The sequence below is a fragment of the Nomia melanderi genome, chromosome 7 (assembly GCF_051020985.1).
Source record: "Nomia melanderi isolate GNS246 chromosome 7, iyNomMela1, whole genome shotgun sequence".
In the NCBI taxonomy this organism is placed as follows: domain Eukaryota; kingdom Metazoa; phylum Arthropoda; class Insecta; order Hymenoptera; family Halictidae; genus Nomia; species Nomia melanderi.
In genome coordinates, this window is record NC_135005.1 from 558,199 (window position 1) to 583,190 (window position 24,992).

At 39.5% G+C, this 24,992-nt stretch overlaps 1 protein-coding gene and 1 long non-coding RNA gene across 14 annotated transcripts in view; one reads left to right on the top strand and one right to left on the bottom strand.

Annotated features, from left to right (window-relative positions):
• The window catches only part of LOC116424216 (uncharacterized), a 185,951-nt gene extending 168,575 nt beyond the window's left edge, over positions 1-17,376 (bottom strand). For 3 of the 13 annotated variants that reach the window (XR_012999025.1, XR_012999027.1, XR_012999022.1), the window contains exons 1-3: positions 16,709-17,318; positions 15,711-15,790; positions 14,670-14,751 (exon numbers count right to left, since the gene is read on the bottom strand). The gene's annotated coding sequence lies outside the window, so the exon portion shown is untranslated. Of the gene's footprint in view, positions 1-14,669; positions 14,752-15,710; positions 15,791-15,853; positions 16,107-16,708 lie in introns of those variants that run through there. The other 10 variants (XR_012999024.1, XR_012999019.1, XR_012999021.1 and 7 more) reach the window with 9 other exon arrangements.
• Positions 1-24,306, top strand: part of LOC116428912 (uncharacterized) — a 49,621-nt gene extending 25,315 nt beyond the window's left edge. Inside the window, exons 3-5 of the long non-coding RNA XR_012999034.1 lie at positions 18,706-18,826; positions 18,907-19,112; positions 21,157-24,306. This is a non-coding gene — a long non-coding RNA (uncharacterized LOC116428912). The remainder of the gene's footprint in view (positions 1-18,705; positions 18,827-18,906; positions 19,113-21,156) is intronic.
• The last annotated feature ends 686 nt before the right edge of the window (positions 24,307-24,992 follow it).

Here is a 24,992-nt window from a genome sequence, read left to right on the forward strand (position 1 = left end):
GAGAGAGAGAGAGAGAGAGTATAGACGAATGGCGAATGGTTAGTGAAAGAGACGCAAGTTAATAAAAGATATTTAACAAATTAAAGGAAAGAGTTGTAAAGACCTTAATGCAACACTGAGGTTAAACCCTTTTATCGATGAATTTGGAATTCTTCACGTTGGAGGTAGATTTGGAAATGCGAATATAAGTTATTCGCATAAATATCCAATTTTGTTGCCAAGAAGTAATCATGTCACTGACCTATTGATACGCCATGTACGTACCAAACATTAGCATCCAGGAGTACACACCACATTAGCTATATTAAGACAAAAATATTGGCCTATTGATGGTAAAAATAGAACTAGATATATTATACATAAATGCATTCCTTGTTATAAAGTAAATCCGAAGCCACCAAATTATTTAATGGGTTCATTACCTCGAAATCGATTAACACAAAGTCGACCTTTCGAAAATACCGGTCTGGATTACTACGGTCCTTTTTTCATAAAGGAGAAAAAATTTAGGAACAAGACTAAACTGAAATCCTATGTAGTTGTCTTTGTTTGTTTTTCGACCAGGGCTATACATTTGGAGTTAGTAACGGATCTAACTATCGAAACTTACATAGCAGCGATTAAACGATTTTTTGCCCGACCGGGTAAATAAAAAAATCTTTATTCCGACAATGGAACAAACTTTGTCGGGGCAAGGAATGAAATGCTAAAAATAAGATCATTATTGTTATCTTCTAGTCATAACGATAGAATCATGCAGGAATTATCAAATAAAGGAATCAATTGGCATTTCTCACCACCACATTCACCTCACTTCAGAGGTTAATGGGAGGCAGGTGTAAAACAATTCAAGCACCACTGACGTTCATCGACATTATCGTTACTCCCGGTTGAAGAAGCATCCAGTACGAGCCGTCAACGAACGACAACTTCTGTTGTTAAATTGGATCATCGAATTCAAGAGGGAACACATTTAAGGAATCATCGACAGTGAGTGTTATCCACATTTACTCTTGCGATTTTGTTAGACCTTCCTGTACGAGTTTCTACTGAAATCCTTATTTACCACCATGCCTAATACTAGAAATACGGGCATTCCTACTACATCCTCAACTGCAACTCCAAATCCGACTCAGGAATTACCACTGAATTTTTTAACCAAATTATTACCCGACTCTTTCGATGGTAACAGATACAAAATACGAAGTTTCATCAAACAAGTAGACACTATTTTCGAATTAGCTAAGCCACATCAAACGCTACCATTATTACTATATGTGTCGCGTCGCTAAATCGCTTTAGGAGGGCTATTGACGAAACCTTCTGCGAGGCACATTAGAGCCCTGGGTATTTCTACCATAGCAGAAATAAAAGCCCAAGGAACCGTTACTTCAATAATTTAGTCGTAGTTGCTTCGGCACGTTTTGCCAGTTTTGTAGATTTACCGTAACTTTTACCTTACATCTGTTTGCCAGAAGTCGAGGCGATCCTTGGTTTTATTACTCGCTATGGTCAGTGCCAAGAACGCTCGGGACCCTTGCGTGGGTCACCCGGGGGCTGCAATCGGCAACCCCTCCAGGATCACTGGTTGAGTCCCACTCGAACGAATTTTTGTTTGTACGCGTCCACTATCTGGAAGGCTACAAATCAGGAAGCTTCCAATTTTGCACACGCCTACCCAAAGGTTTATAAAAACCCACGCAAGGTACGGAGACGGCAGATATAAGAAAAAATTGAACTAGACACACGAGACGGAGTATATAGACGTCGTTGTAGACTCTCGCCGTTGACGAGTATTACTGAACTCCCAAAAATAAACAGCAAATATTTTTACTGAAGTAAATATTTATACAGTCCACTTCCAATCAGTTCGCACAAAGTTAAGTCGGCGTACGACGTACGGGTTTCCCTACAACATATCGCAATTGAAAAAGCGTACACAACATTTGATCCTTCGAGCCGATGCAATTGCAAAGAGTTCGGAGATCTTCAGTGAGAAAAAATAAGTGTATAGTGCAGTGAACAACAAGTTACGTGCAAGTTCAGTAATACAACGGAAACTCCAACGGGTTTCATACATTGGATCTTAGCCTCTGTACAAGGAGGACAGATCAACAGCAGCACCGTAGGACCACGCGTCGCCGGAGAAGCTGATACATTCATAAGCAGCCGTATCGGACACTTCGAGCAAGGAAGCAACCATATTTGGACACCTTAAGCGAGGAAGCAGCCGTCAGACTGTGGATAATCAAGGATCACAGATCGACGAATTATCAGTACATCAAACCGTGAGGGCAGAGCAGCAGCATCGTCGCAGTGGACATCTCAGTCAAGGAAACAGCCGTTCGAACGAGAAAGGATTCACGAGCTGTATTAGAAACTCAAATGCCGGTAGGGTGAGTCCACGAATCACCACATCCTAACCCACCTTCCCGTATTAGATAACATCGATCTCGTTTATTTCGTTGAATTATCGTTATCATTGCGACATGGCTAATCCACAAGAGTCAACACAATTGAAGGGTCTTAAGAGACAGGGGGCATCGATTAAGGGACAATTGACGCGTATCGAAAATTATTTAAATGAGGGAGTACATTTCCACATTCATGAATGGCAAGTTCGTAAGGAAAGGGTAAACGAATTATTCAAAACATTTGACGGAGTACAATCGAACATAGAATTAGAAGACGAAGTCTCAAATCATGAGCTTGAACAGGAACAATTCGAACACAGTTATTTTACAGTCATTAGCTCAATTAACCGTCACATTGAAGGATTGCAATCTTCCGGCACGTCGACAAATTCTCTTAGAGCCACCGATTCGACAAGCACAATAACGGTACGACAGGAAGGCGCCCTTTTACCAAAAATAGAAATAAAACCTTATAACGGGGACCCAATTGAATGGCATAGCTTTCATGACACATTTAAAACGTTGGTCCATGATAATCCTGACCTACCCGCAGTTCAAAAGTTTCATTTATTAAAGAATGCACTGCGTGGGGAAATAGCATCGGTAATTTCAGCATTAAATGCCTCCGAACCTAACTACCTGGTAGCTTGGGATTTACTGCAAAAACGGTGCAATAAATCGCGTCAAATAGTGCACGCTCATTTAAAGGCACTGTTCGAATTAGCGGAGGTAACGCGCGAAACACCGGCGAATCTAAGATCTTTAGCGAAACAAGTGCAAATGCATGCCAAGGCGCTCGAAACGATAGGTTTGCCCGTAATACAATGGGACGCGATGCTAGTTTACCTCATAGGCAAGAAATTAGATAAAAATACGCGGCGCGGATGGGAACGAACTCTAGAGGACGATGAGATGCCAACTTTTGAGCAGCTATTAAGGTTCATAAACAAAGAAGCACGGGGGGGAGGAATTAGATGGGGATTTTTCGACCGCTTCTAGACGAAATATACAGCAGGAACGTAGTCAAGGGGCGAGAATCAACTCTCGGGGTCAGACATTCCTGGCAACGACCAAGGCAAGGGAGTGCGTAATGTGTAAGGATAATCACGAGATATATCAGTGCAAACATTTTTTACAAGCGACAATTCGCGATCGGTTAGAGCTCATAAAACGAAACAAATTATGTTTAAACTGCTTTAGAGCTAATCATATGGCAAATAATTGTCAAGCTAGTGGTTGCAAAAGGTGCAACCAAAAACACAACACGTTATTACATTTCAATAAGGAACAAAGACCCAATGTTCCACAGGCAGGTACACAAGCAGGACAAACGACAACGCCGGGAACGAGTGCAACCGCGTTAACGGTTACGTACAATTCGGAAGTTTTATTGGGAACAGCAAGAATTAAAATTCTGGATAGGTTTAATCGGGAACATGACTGTCGCGTGTTATTAGATGGAGGATCGCAAACACACTTTATTACGGAGGAGCTCGCGGAAAAATTACAATTGCGCAAGCAGGCAATGAACGTAACGCTTTCAGGTTTAGGTGAACAAGCCACTAGGGCTCAATATGTTGTAAGAACCACGGTCAAGGCGCGTGAGAATCCCTTTACGACTCAGGTATCGTTTGTCACTTTACCGTCTATAACCGGACTACTACCGTCGCGACAAGTCAATCGGTCGAATTTACAGTTACCGCGAAATATACAAGTGGCAGATCCGGACTTTCACAAACCCGGAAAAATAGACGCATTATTGGGAAATATATTATTTTTTAAATTATTAAGCAGCGGACAAATTAAATTAAACAACGATAGAATTATTCTGCAGAAGACAAGATTAGGTTGGGTAGTCACCGGCGAATCGAACATACAAGCACCTTATGTAGCACCGACGTCAATGAAGGCATTTTATGCAAGTTTAGACAAAACATTGAACAAATTCTGGGAGGTAGAGGAATTCACCGAGAAGAAATATTTTTCAACGGAAGAAAGGGTCGCGGAGGGGATTTTTAAGGACACGACAGAACGAGATGTAGACGACCGGTATTGCATTAGGCTTCCATTCAATGAAAAGCGACAGATATTAGGTAGTTCGCGAGAAATAGCATTGCGGAGATTTTATGCGCTAGAACGAAAAATACATTTAGATCAAGGTCTGTTAAAGAGTTATACAGAATTAAGGGACTTGAAGGAGGGTAATTCCGTTAGAAGGGGCAGTAAATTATTGAATTTAGCACCCTTTATTGACGAAGCAGGTATAATCAGAGTAGGCGACCGATTAAAACATGCACCAATAAGTTATTCACGTAAACATACGATTTTATTACCACGACACCATCACGTCACTGAATTAATAATTAGAAATGAGCATCTTAACCATTGGCATGCGGGGATACAAGCAACATTAAACGTCGTAAGACAGACATATTGGCCGGTAGACGGAAAAAACCCAACGCGCAAATTGATTCACAAATGTGTGAATTGCTTTAGGGCGAATCCCAAGGTACCGGAGTACGTTATGGGTAACCTACCGAAGGACTGTGTGACACAGGCACGCCCATTTGAAAACGCAGGTATAGATTATTGTGGGCCATTTTCTCTTAAGGAAAAAAAACATAGAAATTTAAAAACAATGAAGGGTTACGTGGTTGTATTTGTATATTTTGCTACAAGGGCTACTCATTTAGAACTAGTCACAGACCTAACTACGGAAGCGTGTATAGCCGCGATAAAACGTTTTTTTCGCAAGGAGGGGAAAATGGCGAAAGTTGTATTCCGATAACAGCAGCAATTTTATTGGCGCGAAAAATGAAATCCGTTAAATTGAAGCATTAATGAACTCAAGCGACTACAAGAGAGGGTTAAAACAATATCTAACAGGTGAGCAAGTGGAGTGGTCTTTCTCAACCCCTCGATCGCCCCATTTCGGTGGGCTGTGGGTGGCTGCGGTTAAGGCATTCAAAAAACATTTAACTAAAACTATAGGAGAAGCCATGTTCACCTACGAACAATTCAATAGTATTATAATCGAGATCGAAGCTATTTTAAATTCCCGCCCGCTGACACCCTTATCCTCCAATCCCAACGACTTTACCGCCTTAACCCCTGCGCACTTCCTAATTGGTGGTTCACTGCAAGCACTACCGGAGTATGAATGGACCGATACACGAACCAACAGACTGTCACTATGGCAGCACGCCCAAAAGGTTAAACAACATTTCTGGGCCCGATGGCACAGAGAATATCTCCACGAGCTACACACCAGGCGCAAATGGCATCTTGGAGACACCACACATCTCACCAAGGATAGGCTAGTCCTCATAAAGGAGGACAATCTACCCCCTCTGCAATGGAGGTTAGGCAGAGTGATAGAGCTATATCCGGGGGAAGACAATGTGACCCGTGTAGTGACAGTAAAAACACCATTAGGGACATATAAGCGAAGTGTTAAAAAACTCGCACCACTACCATTAGATTAAGAGTGACGAAAGGAAACAATCCTCCGCCTTATCAAAGACGCTATCGCGATTCCATTCTAAGTTATAAGTTTGAACTATTATAAGGTGTATGCAGCTAGCAGCAAACTCTCAATTGTATTTATCGAATTACTATCAGCCTTGTTAATATTGTAATTTTGTTGAACGTAACCGTTCAAGGGGGCCGGTGTGTTGCGTTGCTAAATCTCTTTAGGAGATTCTAAATCTCTTAGGAGACACCTTCTGCGAGGCACATTGGAGCCCTGAGTATTTTTACCATAGCAGAAATAAAAGCCCAAGGAACCGTTACTTCAATAATTTAGTCGTAGTTGCTTCGGCACGTTTTGCCAGTTTGTAGATTTATCGTAACTTTTACCTTACATCTGTTTGCCAGAAGTCGAGGCGATCCTTGGTTTTATTACTTGCTATAGTCAGTGCCAAGAACGCTCGGGACCCTTGCGTGGGTCACCCGGGGGCTGCAATCGGCAACCCCCTCCAGGATCACTGGTTGAGTCCCACTCGGACGAATTTTTGTACACGCCTACCAAAAGGTTTATAAAAACCCCCGCAAGGTACAGAGACTAAAGACATAAGAAAACCTAACCAAGACGTCGTTGTACACTCTCGCCGCTGACGAGTATTACTGAACTAACGTGTCTAGGACGACTTAGCACAACCGCTGAATATTTGGTAAGGACGCGCATACGATCCATAAATGAGACCTTTGAATTGCAGGTTACATCAATTGCACTTTCGTCAATTACGGGCTTATTACCGATACGTCAAGTACCGCGGAATCTTTTGAACATACCCGTTAATATTAAGTTAGCAGATCCGAAATTTGATAATCCACAAGAAATAGATGCATTAATCGGTAACACATTGTTTTATGAACTATTGCAATCCGGTCAGATAAAATTGTGTAACAGCTCAGTTATTTTGCAAAATACTCGGCTAAGTTGCTTAGTCACGGGAGAAATTAATGTAAAGGGATATTCCACTAATAAAACTTCTAATAGAATGTGTCACTTATCCATGTCGCTGGATAGGCAACTTAGTAAGTTCTGGACAATAGAAGAAATTCCAGAAGAACGATTCTTATCGCCAGAGGAAATTGCATGCGAAAAACATTTCACAGAGCACGTATCGCGTGATAATCAGGGACGGTACATGGTTAGTTTACCATTTAACGAGCACAAGACACTTCTCGGTGACTCTAAGACTACAGCCTTGAAAAGATTTTATAATCTAGAAGCGTAAGTTGCATAGGGATTCAAAACTTTTCGATCACTATTCCCAGTTTTTAAAGGAGTATTTAGAATTAGGGCACATGAGTCAGGTCAATGACGTGGTATCAGAGGGTTACTACCTGCCACACCACGCGGTAGTTAAAGAGTCTAGTACAACCACAAAGGTCAGGGTAGTTTTCGATGCTTCGGCGAAAAGCAAGTCAAGTATATCGCTCAACGATACTCTTTGTATTGGAACACTATTTGCCATTCTTCTTAGATTTCGTTTCCATGATTATGTCCTAACAGTAGACGTAGAAAAAATGTTTCGGCAGGTGAATATAGACAAAAAAGACCGGATCTTTCAGAAAATTTTATGGCGAGATTCAATGGATAAACTTGTCTTAGTTAATTAGCAGAAGATGAATCGAAAAGATTTCCGGTAGCCTTGCAAATATTTAAAAAAGATTTTTATGTAGATGATCTATTAACAGGAGCATCTACTTTTCAAGCCGCGTTACTTCTTAGAGACGAATTAATTGCTCTGGCCAGTGCAGGAAGTTTCCATTTAAGACAGTGGGCTTCTAATGACCCTAGATTAATTGCTGATATGCACACCAAGAATGATCAAGATTCATTATACTCAGATACATCCGAAGCAAAGAAAACTTTAGGAATTTTCTGGAACCCATCTAAAGACAATATTATTTATACCATTCATCAGTTTTCGGATCAACGCCATTTTACCAAGAGAATAATTCTCTCTCAGATCTCGCAGTTAATCGACCCACTCGGTCTACTTGGACCAATAATTATAAAGGCTAAAATTATTATGCAAAAATTATGGAAAGCTGTTGTTGACTGGGATGAGTTGGTTCCTGAGTCTTTACAGCAATCTTGGTTGGAAATTAGAAACGAATTACCATTGTTAGGTAGTTTTTTCGCTCCACGGCGGATTGCGATAAAAGAAACGATACAGCTACAGCTCCACGGGTTTTGCGATGCCAGTGAGAGCGCGTATGGCGCATGTATCTACATTCGATCCACTAACAAACATGGGCAACACACTGTGCATTTGTTATGTGCTAAATAGCTAGTGGCACCAATCAAGATATTATCATTACCATGTCTCGAACTCTGTGCAGCTACACTCCTAGTAAATTTGTACCAGGAAATTAAAAAATCTCTAGCAGGTCTTAAGCAGGTTAGATTTTGGTCAGATTCAACTATTACTCTGCATTGGATAAAAACGTCTCCACACTTACTAAAAACGTTTGTTGCTAACAGAGTAAACCAAATACAATCACACACCGATTTTAAGGATTGGTTTCACGTTTCAAGTGCAGATAATCCTGCAGATCCCATTTCGAGGGGTCAATTACCTTCAGAATTTCTTAAAAATAGCGTGTGGTTATATGGACCACATTGGCTGTCAGAAGACGAAATTCATTGGCCGGTTAATATTCTTGAAAATATTGACCTGCCAGAAAAGAAGCAATCGGTAGCCTTTCCTATTCATCCAAATATTGTAAGTTGGTTTTCGCGTTATTCATCCATTGAGTTGTTAAATAGAGTAGTTGCCTATATTTATCGTTTTTATAATAACGCAAGGCGAATTAACAAGCACACTGGTGCTTTGTCGCTATCCGAAATCCGCAATGCACATTATCACATTATCCGCTCCGTACAGGTAAAAGCATTTAAAGGCGAAATAGATAGTTTAAAAAGAAGTAAACCTCTTACTAAAGGTAAACTGCTGAATTTAAAACCCTTTATTGACGATGACGGTATTCTTAGGGTTGGTGGTAGACTGAAACACGCTCCGCTCAGGTATTCGCAGAAACACCCCATTTTATTGCCGCACAGGCATCATATTACAGAGCTCATCATTAGGAGAGAGCACTTGCGTCATTGGCACGCAGGTGCACAAACCACTTTATACGCAATCAGACAAAATTATTGGCCGGTAAATGGTAAAAGTATCACTAAACAAATTGTACACAACTGTGTTCGTTGTCGTAAACTAAATCCCAAGATACCGCGATATACATATAATGGGAGATCTTCCAAAAAGTAGAATCACACCAGCCCGTCCTTTTGAAATAGTTGGAATCGATTACTGTGGGCCTTTCTTTATAAAGGAAAAGAAATTTCGCAACCGGTCAAAGTTGAAAGATTACGTAGCTGTTTTCGTCTGCTTTTCGACAAAGGCAATACATCTGGAATTAACTACGGACTTGACTAAGGAATCGTGTCTAGGCGTGCTTAAACGTTTCTTTTCAAGAAGGGGAAAACTACAACAAATATGTTCTGACAATGCCACTAATTTTGTTGGTGCTAAAAATGAGATTCTGCAGATACGTGAATTTCTATTGTCAGAAGAATACAAAGCAAAAACGCAACAGTTTCTTACAAAGGAAAATGTTGAATGGCATTTTTCTCCTCCACACTCACCACATTTCGGTGGTCTATGGGAGGCAGGGGTGAAATCCTTCAAGAATCACTTATACAAAACTGTAGGTGATTCAATCTTTACATATGAACAATTTTATACGTTAATAGTTGAGATCGAGGCTATTTTGAATTCTCGTCCTTTAATACCGCTTTCCTCTGATCCCAACGATCTCCTGGCTCTAACCCCCGGCCACTTCCTTATCGGTGATTCGTTGACCAGCCTATCGGAACATGATTTTGTCGATATGCCAATAAATAAATTATCACTCTGGCAACACATCCAGAAGATTAAACAGCACTTCTGGAACCGGTGGCAAAGAGAATATTTACAGGAGCTCCACACCAGAAACAAATGGCACAGCGGAGACACTACGCTCATCAAGGAAGGAACCTTAGTGACTATCAGAGAAGATAGTAGTCCCCCACTGCATTGGCAACTTGGACAAATAGTCAAGGTTCATCCAGGAGAAGATGGAACTGCCCGCGTGGCTACCGTGCAAACCACAACTGGCACTTACACACGAAGCATCAAAAGACTCTCACCTTTACTCATTTTATAGATAAGCTAGAATAAGGTCAATAATATTGTATCAAGCACATTTAGGTAATTAACCGACGTTTTCTTTGAACGTTGCCGTTTAAGGTGGGCGGCATGTTCGGGCCGATTTGTACGGGGTTTATGGCAGTGTTTAGAAGCACAGTTCTTTTTGAGAATTCGTTAATTTAGTTTTTTTTTGCCATCTGGACGACACTCGCCGGATGGTACGCTCTTTACAATTTTTACTCTTTTGTCATAGCATTTGTAGATACCCTTAGTTTCTTGCACGTATTTTCCGTTCGTCTCAATAGTTACTGCCCTGCTGTAAACCTTCACGGCCTGAGCATGTCAGCGAGAACCATGGGTCACCCAACGGTTTCCGCGGCCGATGCAGGGTCAGGAAACCGTCTCTGGTGTTGACCAGATGTGTCGCCCACCACTGCCGAATTCTAGCGTCTCTCCCCCCTTGGAAAATCTCGCGATCCCTTCCTCAAGGAAACACGCCGAGGGCGTAAAAGAAGGTGTGTCTTCTAACCTAGGTTCGCTGATTGGACTTTTCCAAAAATTGGAAGAACCAATCAGTGGACAATTGTAAATTCCAAGGGGGAGCTGAGAAACACTTGCGAGTTCAAAATTCATTCGCAAAGGAACCACCGAGTAGGAGAGTCACACTTAGGAAACTTGTAACCCGACTAAGTTGTTCAAATACAATCCACTCTTTTCGCTAAGTCGCGATTTCTAAATCATTCACGGGATAGACCGCGACCCCAACACGGAGCCTGTGTATATCTCCGTTCCATCGACGCATTCGGCCGCGTGCAAGTCGAACTTCTCGCGGCAAAGTCAAAGGTAGCACCCATTAAATACCAGACCATCCCGCGACTCGAATTGTGCGGAGCGCTTCTTCTGACGTCAGTCATAAAAACAATCCAACAAGCCTTACACGTCGAAATCAATTGAGTAATTCTCTGGACAGATTCCACAATAGTTCTTCATTGGATACACAGTTCGCCTCACAATTTAAAAACGTTTGTCGCCAATCGGATATCTGAAATCCACACAAGAACGAAGAACACGGATTGGCGCCGTGTACCGACTGCGGACAACCCCGCAGATCTGATCTCCCGAGGTCTGACTCCGAAGGAATTTCTACATCCGTCAATCTGGCAAAATGGACCAAGATGGCTGCTTGAAGACGAGAGACAATGGCCAAAGTGGAAAATGACACCGATTGATACGGTACAAACAAGACTTTCCTATTGTCAAAGTCTTCAATCTTAATAAGGGGAGGTGTTGGATGACAGCCTGCTGTGACACAGTCATACAAACATGTTCCCTTGTGTGACAGTCATCCTCGCGACAGTTATCCTTTCCCTAAATATTTCCTATTTTTCCTCTGTTTCTATCTTATCTTCAGCCGCCTAAAACTCTCACTGACTCATCCATATACCTTGATCCTCGAGTCATATTCGGGATGAACATATTAGGAACCTTCATTCGGGCACACAAGCAACCCTAAGTGCCGTGCGGAAAACATTTTGGATACCTCATGACCGGGGATGGGTGCGTCAAGTAATACACAATTGCGTCACCTGTCGTCGTGCGAAACCGGCAATCATTAATTATCCGATGGGTGATCTCCCCACCAGTCGCATCACACAAGCGCGACCATTTTTTCAATGCGGAGTTGATTTTTGTGGCCCAATTTTCATAAAAGAAAAAATCCAACGTAATCGTGGAAGAATCAAGGTCTACCTGGCCATCTTTGTTTGTTTCGCGACGCAAGCAGTTCATATCGAAATCGTATCCAATCTAACGACGGACGCCTTTGCAACGATTCTTTCCGGGGCACGGTATGTCACGAGATCTATATTCGTGGGCGCGAACCGCGAACTAACAGAGCTGCATACATTTTTAGCAAATCCAGCCAATAATACGCTAATAACGCAATCACTCGCCGATCAAAATATCAATTGGCATTTCATTCCTCCGAAATCGCCACACTTTGGTAGTATACGGGAAGCGGCAGTAAAATCCGCAAAACACCATATGACACGCGTAATCGGGGACACGTTATTATCTTTCGAAGGCCGTCTCACCCTTACTAACCAAATCGAAGCCATATTGAAGTCCCGTCCACTGACTCCGATCTCATCCGATCCAAACCATCTAACCGTAATTACTCCAGGTCATTTCTCAATTAGCGGGTCTTTGATGAGCGTGCCTGACCACGATATGACCGACTTGCCTGACGGACGACTTTCGTCATGGCAACACATTCAGAAAATGCGCCAACACTTTCGGAAGCACTGGCGAACAGAATATTTGCAGGAGCTCATCACCCGCAAAAAGATGGCATTCCAGCAAGGTCCAGCATCTGCCAGTGGAAACATTGGTCATGGTTCACGAAGACGGCACACCGCCAATGCAGTGGCCGTTAGGACGAGTCACAGCAATCCATCCTGGCGTGGACGGGATCATTCGTGTGGCGACAGTGAGAACCAGCCGAAGAGAATATAAACGATCAGTAAAACATATCGCTCCATTACCAGTAGAATCTTAAAGGACTACTACTAGTATGATCTATAGTTCTAAGCGTAAACAAGTACAATCGAACTTTTTCTCTAATCTAAAGACATGTGTATCGTCAAATTAATTACGTTCAGAACTTCGCATGTTGTATACTCTAAGGCCTATTTAAGGTGTATATCTTTTCTTTTCTAGCCTAAGTAGCGTGAATAATTTCTATACCATTATGCAATCAAACGTATATACACAGCGGACTTATCGGGTATCATGTAATTACTAAGCGTATCGTAAAATTATTGAACAAGCCGTTCAAGGGGGGCGGCATGTTGACGCGCGGTGTCAGAAACCGAAACACCGCTACGCATCGGTCCTCTAAATCTTTCAAGGGATCGTAGCTCGAATAACTTTATGAAGCCATCGACCATCACTTTTAACAACCACCCTCAGCTGTTCGAGGATTAGCATTTTTACATTTTGGATATTTACTCTTTGCATGTTTTATTAGGGTTAAGGCGCTTCATACAGTTTTTTACCTGCTACGGTCGAGGCACGCGGAATTTCTATGACGTCACGCGAAGGTACTCTCGATACCTGCAAGTGACCGATGGACTTGGAGGCGGTCAACTTTCCGGTGACTGTCACCAATCAGAAAAAACGGCCTCCTCCCTGTCCAAAACTTATAACTCTAGGAGACAACCAATCCGCGTGTCTCATCCCCCGACGCTACCCTTACAGCAACATATTTCAGAGTAGAACTTAGCAAAACACGCCGAATGTCTACCGAAGAGTTCCACAAACTAAACGCATCGACGGAATCTCTAAGTAAGAGTTCCATACACAAAACGTATCGACAGAATCTCTAACCAAGAGTTCCACAAACTCAACACATCGACGAAATCTCTAACCAAGAATTCCACAAACTCAACGCATCGACGGAATCTCTAACCAAGAATTCCACAAACTCAACGTATCGACGGAATATCTACCGAAGAATTCCACAAGCACAAACTCAATATATCGACGGAATCTCTAACCAAGAGTTCCACAACCTCTGCGCATCAACGGAATCTCTAACTAAGAATTCTACAAACAACACGTATCAACTGAATATCTAACTAAGAATTCCACAAACAACACGTATCAACGGAATCTCTAACTAAGAATTCCAAAAACAACACGTATCAACGGAATCTCTAACTAAGAATTCCACAACTCAACGTATCAATATCGATTCACTTACAACTCATCTAAAATCTCATCGTTTCATTCAGACTCAGCATCACTAATCTGAAACTGAGCCAGAGCATTCGCCGTACCTACTGCGACGCTCAACATTAAGTTCAATAGTAAATTTTATTTTTAAAATTAAGTGTGGACTGATTTGCACCAACCCCAAATATTCGAGTGCAATTAATTTACCGCTCGAAGCTTACATATTATTAACTTTGAAATTTGAAGTTTAAAAATCATTGTGCGCGCTGAACACACTGCGAGCTATATCGTTTCTATTTATTTGTATTCTATTCAATTATCTATTCCTATGTTTCTTTAAAAATAAAACATATTTAAATACCATTAATACCACAATAATTATAGTATTATAATTTACCGCGTAAATAAGAAGCTTGCGTAAATAGAGGACGAGTGTACTAATTCTGTTGCATTACGTGAAACACACAGCGACCCTTCTTGCCCCTGCGTGCTCCCGCATGCCCTTTTTCCTGCAACGGACCCTACTAAATATGATATTTGTCTGCGGATAACTACAGTTTCTGATTCTTCAGCAACAATTGATTTCGTTACCTCAAAATAAATGACAATTGATGTCATGTTATAACAATAAAATATCTGCTCTGTGGTGGTCGATATTCCTCGAGAGCCTGGTAACTAACGGGTTAAGATTCTGTTACGCTTCAACAATTATAATTTGTATTTTGTCACATCGTTTGCATGTAAGGAGAATATAAATGTGATTATATGTGTAGGCAATCAAACTTTAGAAAAAGTTAATGTTATATACTACCTGCTCAATCTAACAATGTTCTTCGTTTCACGGACCATAATGCTCGTTTCCAGAAATGTACAGCTTCTGACAGAATAGTATTCTGAAATGAAACAAACGATAAAATATAAACTTGGTAATAACATATCTATAAACAATTGAGATGTTTGATAACAAAGGACAAACATACTAAAATACTATATTAAGAAAATTGAGTTCAACATTTATATTATCAAACAAACTATACAATAAAACAGCATCTAGCTAAGGTAATAAACATAGAAACAATATGCCCATAGTATATTATGTACAAGACATATATCTGAAAAAAAGGTTTGAAACTTTTAATTCTTAATTACAACTTTCACTAATTAATTGATAATTTGACATTTTTAAATCACCGCTGCATAAAAATTATTTTTAATAATTTATGATATATAAATATCAATATTATAAAACTTTATTGTATTATCCTTGGCTAAAAGTTTCGAACCAAACGTAAAGACGAGAAACTTGCGAAAATTTCGAAACTTTTTATATACAAGGTACCATACAAGAGGTCAAATATGAATGTCACGTATCTTTACATGGGGCTATTTTAGAATAAAAGCAACAAAAATAATTGACATGAAATGCCTGAGTATTTAGAAACAAATATAGAACAGACCAATGTTCTCGACAAAATTAAGTAACATTATGAGTTTACAAAGAAAGCAATGTGTTTGTATTTCAAAATTTAATCAACCTTTCTTTAACATTCGAATACTTTCTTTATAAAATAGTTAATAAAAAGTTTAATACAGCTAGTTTGAATTAAAAAAAAGTATCCACAATTATAGATGGTATAGAGCTGTATGATAACTCAACGTATTGAGCAAATGCTTTCTACTTAAAAATATTATTATTCATTTAAACATTATTCAATTAATAGGAAATATATTCGTGCATTTAAAAAGTTTTTGATACAGATCCTGGATCGGTACTCCAGGGATTCAGATAACTTTATCTTTCATTACAGTCATGTAAATCATCATAAGATTGAACAATTTGAAAACTACTTACAACAATAAGACATATCAACTATATACGGAATGTCCAAAAAATAGTCCTGATCTGAATCCAATTCAAAATTTATGGACACCCTGGAAGAAATTTATGCATTAAAATATACCATAAAATAAATAAAAATGTTTATAAACTATTACTTTATTCTGAAGACATATTTCGCTGTCCTACTGTAAAAATCCTATGCAGTAGTGCTCGCCTAAATTTTTAAATTTCAAGACCCATAATTAAAATTCTTACAAATAGGAAAGCGTTCTTTCAAAAAACGTCTCGAGCACAACTTGACAAAGTCAGAGAATGGATATAATGAGAAGAAGCGAGATAGATACAGTACGCCGAGCATCAACGGTCAAATCTCGTCACTTTGAAGGAATACCGAGAAAGTGAAACATAAACATGCAATAACAAAAATATTAATTTCATTAATTTAAACGCGATGTAAATGGGACTAATTTTACCGACCTAATGTAGTTACCGAAATTGAAAATTCATTTCTTCGAAAACTAGACCGATTTACATCGTGATTGGACTCATTTTTATCAGAAGAATCTCAATAAACCAGTTATACTGCATTTGAAAAGATAAAACTGGAATTAGTGAAACTAAAATTTTCATCACTGCATGATTGTTGTTTACGTTCGCGGCTCCATATTAAACTATGTCCGTTTCCCGTCCACTCTTTGTATTCATTTACTTTCCTTGCCCACTGAGATCAAATTACACTGAGCTCAAAGCAGTGAGTGGTGGGAGAAGAGTAAGGATGGTTTGTTAAAATTTAATCCAACAGATTTCATTAAAATTTAACCGGGTAATATCAATGCCAAAATCAATATTTAAATTTTTCGATACACTATGATACTTCACTTAATTTTTCGAAATATACAACTATTATGAACTTCCAGAAATGTTACATTATTTTGTATTAATAAAGCTTAATTTATATGTATTTTACTTAAATTTTACATCCATTTTTTCTTACTTTTCCTTATACTTACAAAAATGTGGTAGGTGAAAGACATTCTAATATGATGTTCTTACAAAATGGTTTTTCAAAATACCAGTCAAAAATAGTAATCGGATGTTATTAGACACATGAAATTCATCTAATAACTGTTTTATTCAAAACATTGCAATTTGATTAATAATTTCTCAAAATCATAAATCCCACTTAAACACAATTACAAAATCGAAACGTTCACGAATAACGGACAGTTACGAATTGTTTGTAGAGAAAAGACTCATTTGATCATTAACCTTGTATCGCGTACCCCGTGTTTTCTTCTTCACTATCGCATAAACTCTGCGCTGCCTACTGTGCGTTGTTGAGATAACCCTTGTGACAGCGCAGGGACAGGAGAGGTCTCTCGCTGTGTGTTTTGTTTATAGTTCTGATTGGTTACCTGTAACAATATTGACAAATTACAAATTAGTATCGAAAATGAAATAAGAAAAGATGAAAGCTGACTAATTATATCCGCATTTCTTTCAAGACTTTTCTTGTGAATAACATGAAGTACTTTGTACGATGTGTTCAGCGCACTCGCGTACACGTTTACATTCTCGCGTCCAAAGACGCCGAAGTACGCACCGAAAGTGACACGTGTTTCGTACGTTATACATAATAGGCACCTTTCGTATTAACATGTCTTTCATATTCTATATATATATATATATATATATATATAAAACAGAGATGTTTAACTTGCTCCCCTCACCCTAGTAACTCGAAAGCAGCGTTCTCCACTACCTCTACTCAAAAAACTGCCCAAGGTTCTGTGTATGAGCAGTTCTAAACAGTTTTTTAGACACACTTGCCATAAAATTTAGAGCATGAAAAAATGTTCGAAACTTGCTCTGAGGTAAATTCAAATGAAATTCATCTTACAGTATTATCTCCATTTAAACATTTCAGATTGTGTACTGAGATGTGTACTGTACTTCAAACCGGCCATTTTCAATACTTATACTAACAATGAATATGTAACTTATTATTTACCTGTAAATTACTGAAGCGTTTAATTCGTATCTATAACATTATAAGTAGCAAGAGTAAAATTTTGGAAGCAAAGAAGTAAGTTTATTTTCCCACCCGTTATATAGAACAAAAATATCCTAGGAAAAAATGACGTTGAAAAGGCAAAAATATGTAAGTATTTAGAAGCTTCACGCTTTATAATGCGTCCAAGCAGAATGTTACGTGACTTTTTATTGCAACATTACAAGAGTTCAAAGACCGAGAATTTTTCGATTGCAACGTAATGATTCTTTAATACTGTGTAGCGGTGCATTTTCACTTACGTTTAAGAAGGAAGGTTCCATCATTGTATTTAACGTATATTTTAATTATGTGTTACGTGCGGAGAATGCTTTACGCCCGACTCTTCGGTTTCTGGTAAGAAGTGGCCTACGAACAACCCCTTGTCAGTTCATTTAAACAGTAGCACCCTTTCGAAAAAGCAACAGGAATGCAACTGCGTCAGTGCGTCATACGTCTACTCTCGCCCATTTTTCGGGTTATATAAACCTACCAATTATTACTCACATCGGTTCAAACTGAAGACTTCCGTGCCGTTACGTCGGTCCACGCTAGTCAGAAGTCGGTCAAGTCGTTTCATAAGAATCGATTCCAGTGAGATCGGATTAAAATTTCCTTTTGAATCAAGTTAACCTTATAGAACCCGCGAGTCCGGTAAAGTTCTAGTCAGCAATTCTTTTCTGCCTATTCTCAGACCCTTCATTGCCAGTGCGTCAACACCGAGCAAACTTAGTTAATACTTTTTAGAATCTTTTAAATTCGTCGCAGAATATAATTGAGTTATATTGAAAACGTCGCGATTCTCTAAAACCCATAATTATCATCCAAAACCCTAATTCAGCAATTGAACGTTTCTACACAGATACAATCTTACCGCTCGGGTTATATCAAATAATTATGATTACTACTGTTACGAGGTCTACCAACAATCCTAGTGACTCCCTGATATCTCATCAGGTTCGTTCACGACAACAGTTACTCCAAAAGAAAAGATTTCTCCAACCTAGTGGCTCCACAATTTCGCATTGGGTTCGTCCTCGCTGTCTATAATCCTGGCGGCTCTACAATTTCGCATTGGGTTTGTCCGCACACCTTATTAACTAACTGACTCCATAGTATCAGGGTAGCGGAGATGTATAACGAAAACTTTATTCGTAGGGGCAGTTTGGAAACAGATGAAAATAGCTGGAGTGAGAAGTAACGGAAAGTGGAAGTACCAGAGTGGGAAGTAGCGGAGTGGAGGTTTTAGAAATGGTGACCATCAGCGGTGGATATGGAAAATCATACAGGTGGTCGGTACTCAATCCGCCCTTAATCACTATTACGGTCGGTGCAGGCAACCATTTTTGAAGATCTACCTGCAGGTAAAACACTTGATTTCTTGACTTAGGGTTTTAGGGTGAAAACATAATCGACACCTGTATGTGTAAATAGACGTTCCACTTGTGTTACGCGAGGTGCTGGCAGGTCTCCCATGAGCTCCTCAGGCACAGTAGCTCGTTCACGCGTACACGTTACGTATTTATAGAGAACGGCTAGAATAATAGTCCTTGCTCGTAATATCCAATATTCGTTACGTAAGAACGTGAGGGTGAGCTGAGGACTTGTGTGTAATAATCTATAGTGTATATGCCCAATTAGGTGTGTTAGGAGCAGATGAAAGTGTAGGATAATAGGTATTTTTACCTTTTCAGTATGTTGTGAGTTTCGCCCTCTTACACAAATTAAACCGCCCAAGTCTAGGTATGGAGTGACTAACAGGATGGGACTTAATTTTCGAATTGTCTCAGATGCAACGAAGGCTTTAGGTGCCTCTGGGAAAGTCTTGTATTGCATCCTTTTTAGACAGATGAATCATCTGGTTCCAAAACGACTGACTAGGCTTTGGTTGACCATCTTGATTCGATAAGTGTTTGGGAGTCCTTCTGTTCTTTTCGAACCTGGATATTGTTTATAAAACATTTCGGAGAAGTTTTGAAAACGAAAACGAATAACGGCTAGGAACATGATGCCACCGCGATCCTGGAATGAACTCCTAGATTTTGGAAACTCGATTAGCAACAAAGGCTTTCCAGTGCGAGGGTGACTGACTCACCTATGTAAGAATAACACTGAAATCAGTTCAACAGTGACACTCAATCGGCTGCTCGTTCCACACGGTTTGAATAAAATTTAACAGACGAGCGAGAAGTAATGCTGCCCATAACTCTAGTTATGGGTCGCTTATGTTTTTAACCGAAGCGACTCGAGACTTGGCCATAATAAGGATGACGCACACTATGCCGTCCTGAAGAATGCTTTTAGAGCGTATTCTACACTGCAGCTGCATATGCTGTCATGGAAACATCGGAAAACCCATGCAGAGTCTGGCTATGTCGAATTTTCCTTGAAATTTTTCGGGGCATTGATAGGTATTGTGATTCCGATAACTGCGCAAAATTTGCTCCATTCGATCTTGTTTTCACAAGGAATTACTTTATCCCAATCGCAATATAAGGACCACAACCGCTGTATTAAGATTTTGGAGCAATCCATCCTATTACGTCGAAAATCTTAGCTGTCGTAGAAAGAATCGAACGTTTTATGGAACCAAGATCCGCTGGGATTGACGCTTGGAATTGAAATTGATACAGTACTTCGATCGAGACCGTGATTAGTTGGATCGATGTCGGGCAATAAAGTAGAGTCGTTACTCACTCATTTTCTCAAGGAAAAGCCATTTTTTTCGAGAAATTCGATCGTTTGATCGAGGGAGGAAATCATCAACATACGCTTGATTATTAAGAGCGGAAATTACGTCCGTATACTTAGGGCCTTCGTCCTCGATTAACTGTTTAAAAACTCGAAAAGCTAGGTAAGGGGCTGGAGTTGTCTCATAGATGACTGTGAGAAGTTGGTACTCCTTTACCGAATTGAATGGAGAGTCACGTTAAAGGATGCGTTGAAAATCTCGATGCTGAGGATCCTCGAGGACCTATCTATACATTTTGGTTATATTAGCTGTATAAAAATAGTGGAATTTTCCTGCTGTAACTTTGATCCACTTAGTAAGTGGTCGTTGAATGACTTTTCATTGGTCGTGCGACGGGATGCGTTAAAAACAATGTGAAAACGTGTGGTTTCACTTGTTTTTTGAAATATCGCATGATGAGGTATGTAATATATGGGGTGATTGGATAGGTTTTGAATGGGACTTGCCAATCTCATATGATTAAGAGACTCATGCTTGCAAAAGAATTCATAATACTCCTTATATGTGATTTGGTCTTGACGAAGATGGTTTGAAATCGGTGACTTCTCCATATTCCTAATCGAGATTCGATCTGAATGATAATAGAATTACATAGCGTCCGACAGGTGATCGAGAATGTGTTTCTTTAAAGTGACGTTCACATTTTTGTTTCTCAGGTGTCAACGTGACGAGTGCTATGGGTGTCCTTGAATTCCCAACATTATTTGAGGTCATAGTCGAAAGTTTCAAAAATCGAAATATGATGGATGTCGACTGAGGACGGTACAGAATCGAGGGAGAGAGGACCGGATAGGATCCACCCAAATGAACCTCGTTTTATCATATACAGTCAGGGTCTAAACTCAATCTAGGATTAGAGCTTATGGGGCCCTCGTCCGCGAGGTTTACACCAGAAAGATGCGACCATTTAGAATTTGAATTATGACGAAATGAGACGTACCTAGTCAGTGCCTTTATTATGTTGTCGAATATATAGGCTCGTTTTCCTTTGCCGGTGTTATTAAGATTACGGCAACATGGCGAGCGAATAATTCCGGTAAGTTTAATATCTTGCCTTGTTCGTTCAAGACAGAGCAATTAAGCCAAATGTTCCTTGATGAGCGTCATAGCTGAGCCTTGATCCAGCTACGCTCTTGCATTGACGCATCGACCATTGAGGGAATGCACTCGAACTCGTGCTGTTGAGGAAAGAATGATAATCTTTCCTCAAGATCATCGCCTATCAGAATGATGAATTCTAAAATGATTTATTAAATCGTTCGCGTTCACATAAGTAGTTTCTTAACGAGACTGACTTTATAGCGTCACGTGCTACCTACGAATATTCTTTCCTTTCTTTCGGTTGGGAATACCGAGAGACATATATTCACTTTCTGTCGCCACTAATTTATATAAACGTTTATTGCAAGGAATCGCGAAGGGTCACTCCTTTGACAAGTTACAAATAATTTTCTCAGACTCATCTTTAGGTTTATGCCGTTCTGACACTTCACGCTCGTTAGGAGTGTCTGCTTTCGCGGATGAGGACACGCTCGACTCGCTTGCCTCGAGTCATCTGTTTTTCGAAAGGCAGGAGTAGAAATTAGGGATTCTTTCGCATTGTGCAACACGGTAGAAATCGGTTTTGGAAAGTCCGAATCGGACTTTAACACACGCATACATACACGCGCGCAAACATGTACGTATTCTCGTAACGTATGCAGGAAATCCGCATCTACCCTACATTATTGTATTTTTTAAAAGTATAATGTTAGCGAGAAAGAATGATGCAACAAGATATTGTCAGGTCCAAGCTCTCCTTATTTCCATGAGACTGTTGTCTAAACGTCCGAACAACTAATACGACACTTCTCGGTCCGGTCCCGTCCCCGTATTGTCACGCACTTCTGACGCATACATGGTGTGACACAGCTCCCTTATTAAAACAACTTGTCATCCCCGATAATACTCGGATCTTGACTCTGAGTGTTATATCGCCCTCAATGGACCCCAAGCCAGTCTTCACGTCACTCCAGCGCCAGCTTGCCGTTTTCTCCGAGTGAACTTCAACCCTGAGTCACTACCCCTACCACCGCTTATAAATCCCTATAAGTATGGACCCAAAATACAACAAATGCATTCCGCCACGCTAAGAAAAACTTGTCAATTTTTTTTCTCTCCTTTATATTAGCTACGGCCCGTACTAGTTCAGAAGTAATTCACGAAAAAACATACCATCACATATTTACCTCGGCATCTCCAGCGTACAAGAGTGGGGGTGTAGAAAAATAAAGACCGGACCTGGCTTCTTGTCGATCTTTGGTTTTCTTAACGTCCCACAATATACAAATAAATAAGTAAAATAAATAATGCCACTCGCATGTGGTTAAGTGTGCAAACTACTGTTCCCGCGCAGCAAAATAAACCTAGTGCGAATGCAACCTATGTCGTGATAGGCATCACCACACACCCTTTTTATCTCATTTGCATTCTAATCTTCCGCCTTTTCTCCGAACCTAAAACAACCTCCTATCTATGCACCTAAATTATGTATCCTGAAAATCCCTTTTTCCTTTTAGCTGTCCAGTTTTCCTTTTAGATACCAAATTTATGCATTCGGTGACAAAATTCACCTTTTCCAAAATTCAGGGACCGCCACGATGGAATTCCAAAAGTACAAAACTACATTCCTACCAAATCTCTGCAGCCGTCAGTTCTCCCAAATTCCCTTTCCCCCACTCCTTTACAAAATCCTTTAAATACGGAGGAAAAACGGAAGAGAGGAGGCAGTTTTTCTTAGACGAGCGACACTTCGACATCTGTACTCCAATATTACACTCAGTTCAACTAAATAAAAAACCAGTGCTACAAAACCAGTGAAACTTTCTCCCTTGAACCACACTCTCAGAGTCACCTCGACGACATCTCCAATACTGCATAAGACAATAAACCTACCGGAAGGAGAAGTATCTTGACTGGAAGGCAAACAACAAAACACTCAGCTGCCGGTTGCGAACAAGACAAATCAAACAAACTTCCTGTCAAGAAGGCGCAGCCGAAATGTCTCTGAGCCTTACAAAATAAGGAGGTCTACCTCACTCCCCAACTCTCGACCGCCCATCACCGTCTCCAACGACGTATGGTCTATTTTATGGAAGAAAAACGCTTGGATGTACATAGGTACATACCTACATAAGTACATACGTGTGCAGCGTGCATAGAAATGAATATGCGCTCGGTTCTAATTGCGTGTGAGCCCGATCTTCTTTTCTATGAAAATTATAATTTTGTTGATTGGTCTAGTAACTAACCTCGATCGAACCCAGAAGTAAAAGGTGATCGCGGGTGAATTTTGCCCTGTGCAGGCGCGTTATGAGTAGGAAAAAAATGTATCTTTCCTTTATTTTCAGTTTTCCTGTCAGTTTAAAAAAAGGAAGTTCATTTTACAGTTTCATTTTGTGTTAATAAAGTTGGCTTTCACTGCAAAAGGTGATATTTTACACATGACATTCAAGATGTTGCAAAAAACATTCGGGGAGAATTATTTATTGAGGTCGCGTATTCTCGAACATTACGAACTCTTTGAAGAAAGTTGAGAATCGATAAAAAAGTAACACCTGAATTTTGCATCATGATAGCGCACCGACTCACACCTCAGTGCTTATTCGTAACTTTTTGGTTCACGACTAAACCAGACCGGGCACTCTGTGACTTTTTTGCATTTTTTCGATTAAAACAACTATTGACTGAGGTGATAAAACAGAAACTGAGTTTTAGAATATTTAGAAGAATGAAAATATGTATTGTAAGCACTGGAGATTACTTTAAAGGTGACAAAATAGAAATTAATGAATAAATGATGAGTTTGTGTTTTATTTGACATGTCCTGAAATTTTTTGAACAGGGTAGTATGTTTCAGAAAAATCCGTATATTGTTCTGGAAGCTTCTAACGTATATGATGACATACTTTAATAAAACTATCTGTAAATAAATAAATGAGAAAATTGAGAATCAGTTATGATAAGAAGAAATAGAAATTACGAGTATATTTGTCATCTCCGGTTAACAATTACACTTGTCAATACTTATATCAAATAATTTTATGAGTAATTTATTCTAGAAGAGTTATTACTTTTTACAATTTATCCTTTTCTGTAATTTTCCAAGATTTGTTTAACCACGGTAAAATTACGAATGTGTACCAATAGGAAAGCTTTATGGCGAAATTGTTTCGTAAGTTATCCATAACGAAATTCGGTAGTAATTTATTACTCTGTAATTACGTTCATAATTAGCCGTTAATACTAATCATAATGATTATAAACATTAATCAATTAATTATTACTGAGATCAGTGACATAGTAACAGTTTTGATAAGTTTAACTATGAACTTTCTTTCAAATTTATAATTACTTAATCACTAAAACCAACATTTTTAAATTTTAATATTATTTTTAATATTCTATATTAATTTGTTATATAATTTTGTATTTTAAAAAAGAAATAACTAAT